This window comes from Hylobates moloch, unplaced genomic scaffold, assembly GCF_009828535.3.
Source record: "Hylobates moloch isolate HMO894 unplaced genomic scaffold, HMol_V3 SCAFFOLD_38, whole genome shotgun sequence".
Taxonomy (NCBI): domain Eukaryota; kingdom Metazoa; phylum Chordata; class Mammalia; order Primates; family Hylobatidae; genus Hylobates; species Hylobates moloch.
In genome coordinates, this window is record NW_026652313.1 from 590,815 (window position 1) to 603,819 (window position 13,005).

The 13,005-nt window shown below is 40.1% G+C and overlaps 1 protein-coding gene across 2 annotated transcripts in view; it reads left to right on the top strand.

Annotated features, from left to right (window-relative positions):
- Window positions 1-1,583: 1,583 nt before the first annotated feature.
- The window catches only part of LOC116463473 (Golgi-associated kinase 1B), a 257,534-nt gene continuing 246,112 nt past the window's right edge, over window positions 1,584-13,005 (top strand). For both annotated transcript variants that reach the window (XM_058434661.1, XM_058434666.1), the window contains exon 1: window positions 1,584-1,639. The gene's annotated coding sequence lies outside the window, so the exon portion shown is untranslated. The remainder of the gene's footprint in view (window positions 1,640-13,005) is intronic.

A 13,005-nucleotide genomic window follows, 5' to 3' on the forward strand; every position in this document is an offset into this window, starting at 1 on the left:
TCTGTTCTGTTCCATTGGTCTATATATCTGTTTTGGTACCAGTATCGTGCTGTTTTGGTTACTATAGCCTTGTAGTATAGTTCGAAGTCAGGTAGCATGATGCCTCCAGCTTTGTTCTTTTTGCTTAGGATTGTCTTGGCTATGTGGGCTCTTTCTTTGGTTCCCTATGAAATTTAAAGTAGTTTTTTCTAAATCTGTGCAGAAAGTCAATGGTAGCTTGATGGGGATAGCATTGAATGTATAAACTACTTTCGACAGTATGGCCAGGACATTTTTGAGGACAGTTTTTTCTTTTTTTTTTGAGGATTGGAATTTAAGATATCATTGATTGAACAGCAAGCCTCAAGTTGCCAGGAGTCTACTATAGACAGGGTTATTGTGCATTGGAATGGCTTCTCCCAGTGTCTAGAATGTAAAATGTCTCAGATGTGTAATATACTATTCAGAAGTAGGCACCTATGTTTAGTGCATATGCCTGACATGGTTAGTCATGTTCACTTTTGTAACTCCAGAACCCAGCACCGTGGCTTGCATGAATAAAGGACTTAATAAATATTTTTGAATGAAGAAAAAAAAAAGTCTTAGCTGCAGTTGAACCAAAGATATTAACTAGAACAACTATAAATTCACACTGACACTAACAGGAAGAGCTAGCTCCCTGCCCCTACCTGCAAAGTTTACTGCACTCCCCCCCGCAAAAAAAATGGTCATTGTCACCATTTGAGCTAACTATAGAACCAATGTCTTTGAAAATTGATAACTAAAAAGATAAACTTTAGTAGTCATCCTGCTCAGCATTCATCACAGTATCCAAAGTTCTTCACAGGATAATTCAAGTTAATAAAAATGGAAGGAATGGTGGAATTAGAAAAATCAACATTTTCCACTCCCATTTGGCCAACAATTGTCAGTGAATAAACACTATTTTTTCATTTATTTCTAGCAATTTCAATATCCTCATAGGTGATTCTTCCCACGCCTAGCCCTCTTTATTCTTTGAACTCCCCTTCTCCATATCCTTCACCTACCTCAGTTATTTACTGCTATAATCAAAATCTGACATCATGATTACTAAAAACTCTTACCCCTCTATAATCTTAGTTTCAAATATCCCATTCTCTGACCACTACTTTTTATATCTCTATCTGACTCCCTCTAGTACCCCAATTCCAACAGTCTCCTGTCCCATCTGGAATTACAAATGTTTGATCCTATTACTGCATCCCTTATCCCTATGATTTCCTCCTTTCCCTCCACTTCTAGCTTAAAATATCCCTGAACCTACACTGAGTTGCCACTGCACCTGTGAAGTAAGGATAAAAACAGGGTACTCCAGCACACTTGGGGCCAGGAGTGTGGGGGGGGGTTTCACAGTGAAATGGCCTAAACACTGGCTTGCTCATATCTGAGGCCCTTGGAGGGAAAGCATCTTTCATTGCTGCCAACACTTGAAATTCAATTATTAGTCAGTGATCCTTCATACTGCTGCCCCTTTATGATCTCACTGCAGGCACCACAGGGGACCCAATGCCCACTTGGTCTTTGCCTCTAATGTTGGTGTGGAGCCAACTCTCAACAGTCCTGGAGTCTATAACTCTCCTATGAGCACCCCTGGAGGTGAAGGCTTCAGCCACACAATGTGAGTTAAAAATGGCAGTTTAGTTTTGTATCATGAGCATAGAGTGCATTCAGCGATTCTTCCGTGCTGTGGGCAATTTTTAGAATATGAAGAACAGTTGGAATACCTGACTCTCATTAATCAGAACTCACACAAGCTGCCTGCTCTCTGGGTGTTTATTTTTTTCCTCAGTAAAAGATGGAGGGTAGACCAAGTAATATCTAGCACTACTACCCCTTAATTCTATGATAGCTTTCCAAGGCTATGCTCTGTTATTTTAGATTTTATTAAAGTCTTTTCCTTGAGTATGATATCTTCATGCCTATCAAGTCTAATTTCCCTTGCACTCTATACCACTAGGTGTGTTATTTTTTATGCTGACTCTAATTAGAGTTATTGCTCACCTACAGAAAGGAAGCAAATATTATTAAATAGTTGCCGTAAAGGTGCTGTTATTCCAGCATTAAACTACAGAAAAATTTCAGGAAGGTGCTAGAATATAAAGGTAGAAGGTAAGAGTCAGAGGATACTCTGCCTTTTGAAAAGATTTGATTGTGTTGTGTCAATTATGTAGAAAAATTGTGTTAAATGAGGGGCAAAATGCACATTTCAAACATTTCTAGGCAATTTTGAAAATGATTGCACTTACTTTTTGTAGTGCAGAATTATATTGAGTGTATTTTTCTTTTTAGTAGGTAGAAAATGAAGTGAAAGTAGGCTTTTTAAGGTTGCTGGTGAAGGATTTCTCCTTATCAAGTTTCACTTTCAGTGGTTTTAGTTACCTGAGATCAGCTGAGGTCAGAAAACAGATGAGTACAGTACAATAAAATATTGAGAGACCACATTCACATAACTTATACCATATTATTGCAATTGTTCTATTTTATTATTAGTTATTATTGTTCATCTCTTACTGTGCCTAACTTATAAATTAAACTTTATCATAGGTGTGTACATAGAAGATAAAACACAGTGTATATGAGGTTTAATACAACCTGCAGTTTCAGGTATTCACTGAGGGTCTTGGAATGTATCCCCTTTGGATAAGAGGAAAGCATCATGCAAATATGTACTATGGAAACCATATCTCCTGGCAAAAAGTGCTAAACAGATAAGGAAGAATAGGTCTTAAAAAATGACACATTGACTTGTCAATGACTACTTTCTAAGACTCTTTTAGGGGAAAATACGGCCATCCTGGGTTACATTTTCTGATGATTGATAAAATACAACAATGCTTCATTATTCTGAGCAGTGTTTAGGACTGGGGCTTTCTTGCTTTTGGGTAGACACTGATTTGATAGAAGTTTTCTATCAGATAACTAGTAATATTTTCTGCACCACTTTATAAAGGTGAAACAGAGAAAGCAAGTTACCTTTTCCTATTTCTAAAATGTCACATAATCTTAGAACAAACCCAAGTCACCAGTTGCAAATATGTTGCTCTGAAATTGGCCTGTACCAGTCATACAAATTTGTACACATTCTTAGGCTCAGACTTAAAAGAAATTAAGCCAGGCCTCCAATAAATAATGCACTACAGAAATAAGGAAAGTGGTTGATTCTTCCTAGCCAAGGTGAGTTCCCTGAAAATCCTTGTGGAAAGAGTTGAAGGATAGAGGTATTACAAATATAAGGTTAGGAGGTCAGGTTAAGATGAATACTTTGAAAAGACTTCCAGATATTTAAGTTCACAAAAATTAAATGATAAAAAGGTATGTTACAGAAAGCCACAGTGATATTTTATACATATAAATCAGCAATCATGGATGGTATACAATTAAGTTTTTCATTAAGATTCTCTGCTTGCTTGAGTTTTTAAAGGATTTCTATCTCCCCATTTCAGTGAGATTGTTGTAAATTTCTTTTGCTTTGCCACAGATAATATGATAATGTGCATGATAAACACTGTTTTGATATTTGTCCTTCTTGCAAATGTTTAATGCCATTGTAATTTTAGGACATAGAATTCTTCCTTCTTTATTCCAGGCTTCAACATAATTCCAGAGATAAAATTAAGGCCTGAGATGCTTTGAATAATTTTTAGTTAAACTGCATAGTGGCAATTCACCAACCTGTGGACACATGCAGTGATTCTGTTGTTCTCCTGACTTTTATACTTTATGTCAGAAGTCATATTGTCACTTGCTCTCAACAATGTTGCACTCCTGTTCCCCAAACAGGCTGGCGCGCGCATGCTGAGATCCAGGCTCAGTGTCTCCGAGTTTCCTTTTTCTCTTCCACACTTTATTGTACAAATTCTATCTTGCAAACTTCCCCCCTTTCTTTTCTAACCACAATCTTTAGTAGATTCTCTCTCTCTTTCTCTCTGATGATAATTATCCCCAAAAGTGATGACTGGCAACTTATATAGCTACGCTTAGTAGAAATTATAACTAAAAATTCCCATATTTGACTGAAGAACTACATTAAAACAGAAACAATAGAATGTACATATATGCTGTAATGTCAAGTAAGTGACAGTTGGGAATATGTAATTAAAAGTAATCAAGTTTTATTCGTTTCTGCATTGCTCAGCTACAGGATCTTGTTACCTGATTCTTTGTACTCTTCCTTCAATTTACTGGGCACCTGATTCCTCTCTGTGCCAGAAGTACTGCCATTATCCTAGAAGAAATTATTGTTAACTTTTGCAGCCACAGATGTCAGATTCACTAAGTCATCACTGCCATAAATACCCACCTCCCATTCCCTTAGCCTCCTACACCCATGACTCTATCCTGCAGCTTGTCAGCTGGAAGTTCTGTACTTCTGAATGCTAAGTTCTAGTAACTAGGGAAGAAGTTTTAATTTTCGACTGTGATAATGATTTTTTTACATCTTTTAAGGGTTTATCAAAATATTTATGGGTAAAATGATACATCAGATATTTTACTTTGACATTTGTGGATGCAGTAACTATAATTTCTTCTGGATGAAAGGATTGAGTGGGTGGCAAGTAGAGAATAAAAGATTGCAGTGACTTGCTAATTGTTCAACCTGTGGCTGAGTACAGGGACTCATTCCTATTTTTGTATATGTCTGCAGTTTTCCATGATTAAACTGTTTTGTAAAGAAATTCCAGTATCTTCCTATCATTTCTCCCACTAAACCTTCCGGGCCCTCGACGTCTCTATTTTCCTCCAGTCTATTGACCCATCTGAACCGCACATTTTCTCCCTTTACTTTAGTCACCATTTTCACTGCTTTTTCCTTCCCTATACCTTGCCCTCTGAGCTACTTATGCAAAATCACAAAATATTCAACATGAAATATTTATTGATCACCTACCATGTGCTAGAGAGTGGGGTGCTGTATAAACAAAACTGATAAGGTTCCATTTCTCATGAAGGCTTATGTTCTAGTGAGAAGAAGGCAGACAGGAATAATGAAATAAGTGAACAGGAAAATATTACAGAGTGATCAAGTTCTAAAGAAGGCAAAATACGCTGGCATGATAGGGAGTAACTCCAGAGGCTGCTTCAGGTTGATCAGTAAAGTTCTCTCTAAAGGAAATGACATTCCCAGATGAGACCTGAATTCCAAGGTGAAGTCAGCCAGGAGATCAACAGAGGAATATGGCAGGGACAAGAAATGGCTAGTGGAAGAGTCTTAAGAAAGAACAAGCGAGGTGTACCTGTTGTCAGTAACAAGGTCAGGTCTCCAGAACTCTCTGCAGGAGGCTGCCATCACTAACCCATACCTGTCAACCTAAGCCAGCCCTCAACACTCCTTGACAAACAACTTTCTGGTTCCCATTCTCTCACAGAGTATTTCAAGTCTTCATCTTGTTCTTAAATCCCCACCTCTCTAGAGCCCTCCCCTCTTAATAGATTTCCTCACTGTCTGCTTCAGAGAGAATATAGTCTTTAATTTTGGAACTTCCTTAACTTTTAAATTAGAGTTACTGCATCCAAACCCACCTTTTCCTTCACTGTTGGAGAAAAGTTAGCAGTCTTCTTGCTCAGTCTAAAAATTCAACTGATGTTGTGGGTTTGCACCCTCTGGGACCTTGACTTTTTCAAATATCTTTCTCTCCTTGAATATTCTCTTTATCCTCTGCTGATTCATTTTGCTTCCACATAAAAAAGCAGATTCAAACTCCTTTTCTTAAACTTTTGAGCACTTTGTTATTCTTGGCCATCTTCCACACAGGTGTCCCTAGTCATGATGCTAGTTCTCCACTTCCCAGCCCAGCTTCTTAACGAAGTGCTTCTCTCTCCCCGATGCTTCACCTTTCATGCCTTTCTGAAATAAGTGCAAGGTGGCACCAGTCTGTACCATGCCACTGAAACTGACAAGTAACAAGACTTGATGGTTTTTCCCCTAGCTGCCAAATACAACGGTCCTTTTCAATACTTTCTTACTTGACTATTCTGCCTTATTTTACCAGATTGACCAATCAGTTTTTAAATTCTCTGGCTGATACAACAACCCTTTTGTTATTGTTTTTCTACTTCCTGTCATCTCTTTCCTGGCATTTTTCATAGACTCCTTTTGTCCACTCTTTCTTTTGGTGTCCTCCCATCTTCTTTGTTCACTTTACATTCGCTCATTATTTGCTTTGATTTATCCTCATCATATTAATTACCGTCTTTTTTTTAAAGACTCAGCAATATATAACTGTAGCCCAGGTACCTAAGATCTAGCTTATTATATTGAAATGTCTAGTAAATATCCTAAATAGAATTTCACAGCAAGTGTAATGTGTACAACACAGAAGTCACATTCACTTTGAATCCACTCTTTTCTGCATTCCCTGTCTTGATGGAATCACCACCTCATTATTCAACCAAGGTAGAATTCTGGTAGTTTTCTTCAAGTATCTCTCTTCCTCTTCCTTACACTTGTCTGTGAGTTTTACTTTTTAAATGTCTCCTGAATCCATTTCCCATCATCCTTAATAATATCAGTAGGCTAGGTTCTTTTCTATTGTATCCATAATTTTCATTGCTGAGTTATTTTATTTTTATTTTTATTTTTATTTCGAGACGGAGTCTCGCTCTTTCTCCCAGGCTGGAGTGCAGTGGTGCGATCTTGGCTCACTGCAAGCTCCGCCTCCCAGGTTCACGCCATTCTCCTGCCTTAGCCTCCGGAGTGAGTTATTTTTTTTTTTTTTTTGAAAGACACATCTGATAACATCACCTCCTACATAAGTTACTTTTGTAGCTCCCCATCACTTTCAGGATAAAATCCAAACTTCTGAACAGGCATTCAAAACTCTCATAACCTGGTCCCTGACTACTTGCTAGCTGAGCTTCCTATCACCCCTAACATTCCCCCTATATTCTGGCTTTCCCATACTGTCAGAGGCGTTTGAACCAGAGCGACTACATTTTGAATAGGAGTTGGGTAAAATAAGGCTGAAACCTACTGGGCTGCATTCTCAGATGGTTAAGGCATTCTAAGTCACAGGATGAGATAGGAAGCTGGCACAAGATACAGGTCATAAAGACCTTGCTGATAAAACAGGTTGTAGTAAAGAAGCCGGCTAAAACCCTCCAAAACCAAGATGGTGATGAGGGTGACCTCTGGTCATTCTCACAGCTACACTCCCACCAACTCCTTGACAGTTTACAAATGCCATGTCAATGTCAGGAAGTTACTTTGTATGGTCTAAAAGGGGGAGGAACCTTCAGCTCTGGGGATTGCCCACCCCTTTCCTGGAAAACTTCTGAATAATCCATCCCTTGTTTAGCATGTAATCAAGAAATAACCATAAACATAGTCAATCAGCAGCCCTTGCGGCTGCTCTGCCTATGGAGTTGTCACTCTTTTATTCCTTTACTTTCTTAATAAACTTGCTTTCACTTTATGGACTCGCCTCAAATTCTTTCTTGCACAAGATCCTCTTGGGGTCTGGATTGGGACCTCTTTCTGGTCGCAATGCTACTTGCAATTCTTTGACTATGTCCTGTACTCCCAATGTCATTGGATAGTGCCTGGAACCTGGTAGGAGCAGCATAAAAATATTTGTTGATGAAATAATGTAAGTATCTTATCAAAAAATGCTTTCCCCCTTCTCCAGCTGGCTAATTCCCACTACACCTTCAAGACTTGGCTCAAGGTTCATCTCTTCCAGGGTCTTTTTACACCTCTTTGTTTCTTCTTCCTCACCCTCTGTGGTAGGTAGAAAATACTCCCCCTTATATGTCCACATCCGAATCCCAATCCCTGGAATCTTAGAATATGTGACATGGCAAAAAGAATTTAGCAGATGCAATTCAGGTAGAAGGTCTTCGTCCTGGGAGATTATCCTGGATTATGTGAGTGGGCCCAGTCTAAAGAACATAAAAAATGATGAGTTCATGTCCTTTGTAGGGACATGGATGAAACTGGAAAACATCATTCTCAGTAAACTATCGCAAGGACAAAAAACCAAACACCGCATGTTCTCACTCACAGGTGGGAATTGAACAATGAGAACTCATGGACACAGGAAGGGGAACATCACACTCCGGGGACTGTTGTGGGTTGAGGGGAGCGGGGAGGGACAGCATTAGGAGATATACCTAATGCTAAATGACGAGTTAATGGGTGCAGGAAATCAACGTGGCACATGGATACATATGTAACAAACCTGCACATTGTGCACATGTACCCTAAAACCTAAAGTATAATAATAAAAAACAATAAATAAAAGTAAAGAAAAAAAAAAAAAGAACTTTTCCTGACTATGGTCAGAAAGAGACGTGAAGATAGAAGCAGGGCAGAGAGATGCAAAGTTTCTATCTTTGAAGGTAAAGAAAGGAGCCACAAGACAAGGAATGCGGGAAGCCAGTGGAACTGAAAAGGAAATGGATTTCTTCCTAGAGCTTCCAGAAAGGAATGCAGCCTGGCAGATGCCTTGATTTTAGCCTAATGACACCTGTGTGGGACTCTTCATCTACAGAAATGTAAGACAATACAGTTGTTTGAAGCCACTAAGTCTGTGGTTATTTATTACCAATAGAAAACTGGTACTCTGTTAAAATGCCTGCTGCTTCTCTGTGCTGACTTAACAGCGTGAGGTCACCTACTCTACTACAATAATAGAGCTGATGCACTTGTCTCCCTCACTATGCTATGTGAAAACTCAAAGGCATGTGTCAGGGTTGAACACAGTATTTTGGACAAAAATAGGTGAGTAGAAAATAAGTGGACCAAGTGCGGTGGCTCACACCTGTAATCCCAGCACTTTGGGAGGCTGAGGTGGGTGGATCAAGAAGTCAGGAGTTTGAGACCAGCCTGGCCAACATAGTGAAACCCCATCTCTACTAAAAATAGAAAAATTAGCTGGGCGTGGTGGTGTGTGCCTGTAATCCCATCTACTCGGGAGGCTGAGGCAGGAGAATTGCTTGAACCTGGGAGGCGGAGGTTGCAGTGAGCTGAGATTGCACCACTGCACTCCAGCCTGGGCAACGGAGTGAGACTCCATCTAAAAAAAAAAAAAAGGGAAAGAAGTGAATTGATTATCATTATCATGACACTGATAAGGAAAAAGGGCTGATATAAAATTTTGGAATTGTATGTTACAAATACAAAGCAAAGATGTATACATGATCAGAGATCTAGCATTATATAAGGCAGAAAAATACATTTTTAAGAGCACCTATATCAGATGTATGAGGGTTGCTAAAGAATACCTCATTCCTTAAAAATTACTGAAAGATTTACCTCACTGACAAGTGCTTAAAATTCCTACATCTGAAATGCATCCCACTGGATTAATGAGTTTTTAAAAATGTAAAAATTCCCAAGATGATAATAATTTGGCAGCATTTGCACCTAAATTTACCAGATTACTTGAGGATAGCTGTTCCTATTGAATATTCAAAAAAACTCTCATGTTGGTGGACCATTTAATTATTTTGATTTGAAGTTTGGGAGGTGTTTTGGGAAAATAACTCTCAAATCATGTTTTTTCTCTGTTTTCACACAACAATCAACATAGAAGACTTCTGTAACCAAATGTGTGGGGTTTTTTTCCCCACACACCAAGCAGCAGACACCAGCTGGGTGTCCTCCCATTCAATTCTACCTAGAGATAGTGTCCAGTCCCACAGGTTGGGGGCTCAGTCTCCAAGACTGCCCCTCAAACCCACAGATACCAGTCACAAGTCCAGGCCCCTGGAACTTCTGACAGATCAGCTTCAAGTTTGGGTTCCCATGACCGACCCCCTCTTTGAGCTCAATTAATTTGCTGGAGAGGCTCACAGAACTCAGAGAAACACTTATCTATGTATTTATTTTTATAAAGGATACTACAAAGAAGAGTTGTGCGGGGGTTAAGGGTGTGGTGCCTCCTCGCCCTCCCTGGGCGTGCCACCCTTCAAGAAGCCCCATGTGTTCTGTTACCCAGAAGCTCTCCAAACCCAGTCCTCTTGGGTTTTGATGGAAGCTGCAGGATGCCAGCATTCCTTCCCCCAGGGTATAGGGCAAGACCCTCTCTGGGAAGGGTGTTAAGACCAACCATCAGAAAGGTGAGGAAGAGTAGAGCTCTGCCTTGGGGCAAGTGAGAAGTGGGCAGGAGAAGGTCACAGAGTTTCTGATTCAGTAGGTCTGGGGTGGGCCTAAGAGTTTACATATCTAACAAGTTTCCAGGTGATGCTTATGCTGCTGTGAGGATCACTGCTCTAGAGCCAGGGTCACCAAACATTTTCTGTAATGGTATCAGTCCATTTCGGCTGCTGTAACAGAATACCTTAGACTGGGTAATTTGTAAACAACAGCCTGTACTCCTAGCACTTTGGGAGGCCAAGGCAGGAGGATTGCTTGAGCCCAGGAGTTCAAGATAAGCCTGGGAAACATAATGAGACCTTGTCTCCATAAAAGTAAAAAAATATTAGCCGGGTCTGGTGGCCCACACTCATAGTCCTAGCTACTTGAGAGGCTGAGGCAGGAGGATTGCATGAAGCCAGGAGTTTGAGAAAAGCCTGGGTAACATGATGAGACCTTGTCTGCACAGAAGTGGAAAAAAAAACAAAAAACTCCAGGCATGGTGATGCACACTTTCATAGTCCCAGCTACTCTGGAGGTTGAACCAAGAAGATTGCTTGAACCCAGGAGTTTGAGTCTGCAGTGAGCTATGGTCACATCACCTTGCTGGGTGACAGAGCAAGATTCTGTCTCTAAAACTAAATAAGTAAAATGTAAAAACCTAGACAAAAGAAATTTATTGCCAATAATTCTGAAGCTTGGGAAATGCAAGATTATGGCACCAGGGGATTTGGTGTCTGGTGAGAGCTCGTCCCTCATAGATGGCGCCTTCTATGTGTTCTCACATGGTGAAAGGTACAAACAAGCTCTCTCAGGCCTCCTTTTATCTGTCTGAGCTCCACCCTCATGACCTAATCACCACTCAGATGCCTCACCTCCCAACACCACTGCACTGTGGATTTAGTCTCAACATATACATTTTTGGGGGGACACAAACATTCAGACTTTAGCAAATGGCAAGACAGTAAATACTTTTGGCTTTGTGGTTCAGATGGTCTCTGTTGCAACTCCTCAAATCTGCCATTGTAGCAGGGAAAGCAGCCACAGACAAGACATAAACAAATGGGTCCCCAGGTGTGGGGCTAGATTTGGCTTACAGGCTATGCTTTGATAGCCCCTGCTCTAGAGGATGAGACTCAGGTATTTTCTAAGACAGTGGTTTTGACTTCTGACCATTGTCTGTACTATATGAAAACCACTGAATGAGATTTTAAATGATCTTGATTCCCAGACTAATTTAATCAGCATATCTGAGGACAGGGCCCAGATATTCGTGTTTTCAAAGCTCTAACATTTTTCTGGCATGCAGCCAGGTTTGGGAATTATGGTTTGAGATGTTGGCTGATACTTTGATTTCTGATTCTGGCTTATTCTTGACCAGATTCATTGGAATCTCTGCCCCTTGACTTGTTGAATCTGGTTCCTTTAGGGAATATTAACCAAACATAAACCACATTAGGTGGAGAGATTGTGAAAAGATATAGAAACTACACTAAGCATGTAAGACGTAAACTTTTAAAGTTAGCTAAATTGGTATATGACATGTAACTCTTCAACAAGTAAAGGTGGGGCAAGTCTTGGTGGTTTGGGGCCTGTCCAGCTGACCATATTATCTCAGGGTGGTCAGCTCTCCAAAGGCTGCTCTCACTTCTTCAACTATATCGAATATGTTAGAACTAGAGGAGACTAAAGTAGTTTTGGGAGAACCAAAAATGACTGGCATAATAAAGACACAGGAAACAGGATAGTTCAAACCATCTATGAGTCCCTAGGTAAATCAGCCTGTTATCTCCTATATGGAGAAAAGAGACTGTGGATGTGTGCCCATGTGAATATGCTCAAGCTCCTTGCGGTTTATAATGGTTTCTTTTGGGAGGCAAGATTGCCTGAATATGCTGACAATGTGAATTTTCTTTTCCTGCTTGCTTGTTGCCAGCAGTCACTTAGCTGAGGCTGGTTAGAGGAGTAGATGCTGCAAAGTCAGGATTTTCTTGTGAGATTCTGAAGGCTCCTGAGATTTAGTGAGCTCCCTCCTGAAAGCAGCATGTGTATATGTGTGGTATAACACTAGTCCAGTGCTATTCAATAGAGCTTTCTATGACGATGGAAATTTACTATGCCCACACTGTTCAGTGCTGCAGCCACTGGCCACCTGTGACTAGTGAACACCTGAAATGTGGCTAGTGTGAGTGAAGAATTACACTGTAAGTTTAATTTTAAATAACCACATATGGCTAATGCCTACTATATTACATAGTGTGGCTCTTGTCAATTGGAGAACAAATTCTTGGCATCTGACCTTCACACTCCTCCTACATAAGAGATAACCTTTCACATTTAACATAAGCATAGATGTGCTTGGGAGACAAATGCATTTATTTATTTACTTATTTTATTTTTCTTAAGTTCTGGGATACATGTGCAGAACATGCAGGTTTGTTACATAGGTATACATGTGCCGTGGTGGTTTGCTGCCCCTGTCAACCCATCATCTAGATTTTAAGCCTCGCATGCATTAGTTATTTGTTCTAATGCTCTCCCTCTCCTTGCTCCCACCCCCTGACAGGCCCTGGTGTGTGATGCTCCCCTCCCTGAGAACACAAATGCATTTATACCTGGGATGGAGAGGGAACATGCCCTTGGTGGTGGTGTCTATCTTTTTTAAGTGTCAATTGTGAAAAAATTAGGAATAATTATGGCCCCGCACTGTACAGAATATACAGTGTTGCATTATGATTAGGGAGGAAAGAGGTAACAAACACCATTCTGGGATGCACTAGTAACTTTTCTTGAGGGTAACTAGTTGTTGACATAATCTGACTTGTTAAATGGAATGGAAATCTGAAAGTGTGGGAAAACTATGTGTAAAGATGAAAGGACCACAGAGTAAATTTCAGTTTATTGAACCA